Here is a 1844-nt window from a genome sequence, read left to right on the forward strand (position 1 = left end):
GGCCCAAATTGCCAGATACACCAGGGAACTGGCTGAGGAGGAAGAGAAGAATAAGGTGTAAGAGAAGCTACCACAGGGATGAGGGGAGTTTTAACATGGCAGATGGAGCAGGGAGAGGTCTCAGCTTTCCACCCCTACACCTCTTGGAAGTTTTCTCTGCCTCCCTCAGCAGACTTCATCTGTCTTTCCTCTGTGCTCTCTTCCCTACTTATTCTGGATAGCTCTTTGCCCCACAGCTCTTTTTTTTTTTTTTGGTCAGATAGAGATTTTATTTTATTTTTATTTTTTTAATTGGATGATAATTGCTCTACAAAAATATGGAATGCTTCATGAATTTACATGTCATCCTGGTGCAGGGGCCACATTAATCTTCTTTGTATCATTGTAATTTTAGTTCAAGTGCTGCTTTCACAGGGGTTTTCTCTCTCATTCTATGAGCTTCCCAAGGGCAGGAGTTGGTCTGATTTCCACCAACCTCGCACTGCCTTGCATGGCGCAGTGGAGATATCTGACTAGTGCTGTTTAGATGAACAAATGAATAGTGAATGGATGACAATTAATGAGATGGATTGAAGTCTATCTTCTTGGGACTTTTCTTTATTTGGTAAATCTCAAAGTTCTTTTCAAGTATAAATAGGAATACTATGTAGAAAGAATCTCCAGAGATAGTAATGATGTAGGAACACAATGGATCGCTAGCTCAGTGGGTCTGAGAAGGTTGTTCAGTGGCTCAGTCAAGTCTGACTCCTTGCTTCCCTGTCTTTCACCATCTCCCAAAGTTTGTTCCGGAGAAGGCAATGGCACCCCACTCCAGTACTCTTGCCTGGAAAATCCCATGGACGGAGGAGCCTGGTGGGCTGCAGTCCATGGGGTCGCTAAGAGTCGGACACGACTGAGCAACTTCACTTTCACACACTGGAGAAGGAAATGGCAACCCACTCCAGTGTTCTTGCCTGGAGAATCCCAGGGATGGGGGAGCCTGGTGGGCTGCTGTCTATGGGGTCGCACAGAGTCGGACACGACTGAAGCGACTTAGCAGCAGCAGCAGCAGCAGCAAAGTTTGTTCAAACTCAAGTCCATTGAGTCAGTGACGCCATCCAACTATCCCATCTTCTGCTGCCCCCTTCTCCTCCTGCCCTCAATCTTTCCCAGGATCAGCGTCTTTTCCAATGAGTCGGCTCTTTGCATCAGGTGGCCAAGGTACTGGAGCTTCAGCATCAGTCCGTCTTTTAAATATTCAGGGTTGAGTGGGTAGAGAACTCCTTTTGATGATGGATCAAATGGTTACAGTGGGAAGACAACACCACCATGACAATCAATTTTTGAGGGACAATGATTGAAAGAGTTGTGTATTGAAGCAAAATATCATAAGATTATAGCAACAGATGGAGAAAATACAAAAAATGCAAGTGATATTTTAAAAGCCTAAATTCTGAGCGATAATCAACTTCAAAGTGAGAAACCAAAGGACAGAGAGGACTAAACAAGGGGGTCAGTGGAAGAGGCATTTTGCTTCCTCTCCAGGGAGGGCTATACCTGGAAAGTGCTCCCTGCTCAGTAAAGGGCAGATTCGGAATGTGAGACAAATGAGGGTGTTTCTAGATGACAAGCAAGTTCCATCAGCCAGCCAAGGAAGGCCACTCATACTCCCGTTTTCAAGACTCCTTTTTGCTTAAAAACAAACTAAATGAGCTCTCCTAGTATATGGTCTCTGGTAATAGACATGACCACAGGCTCAGCTCACCTTCCCCGTTTCCATTCCCTCTCCAGGCCCAAGAGTCAGGGATGAGAAATGGGTGCAGGGAGGAGAAGCAGGACTGAGGTTTCTCAGAGAACATTGCTGG

At 45.6% G+C, this 1844-nt stretch overlaps 1 pseudogene; it reads right to left on the reverse strand.

Annotated features, from left to right (window-relative positions):
• Positions 1 to 311: 311 nt before the first annotated feature.
• LOC113897935 lies at positions 312 to 412 on the reverse strand (annotated as a pseudogene).
• Between the last annotated feature and the right edge of the window lie 1432 nt (positions 413 to 1844).

The sequence above is a fragment of the Bos indicus x Bos taurus genome, chromosome 8 (genome assembly GCF_003369695.1).
Source record: "Bos indicus x Bos taurus breed Angus x Brahman F1 hybrid chromosome 8, Bos_hybrid_MaternalHap_v2.0, whole genome shotgun sequence".
Lineage (NCBI taxonomy): Eukaryota > Metazoa > Chordata > Mammalia > Artiodactyla > Bovidae > Bos > Bos indicus x Bos taurus.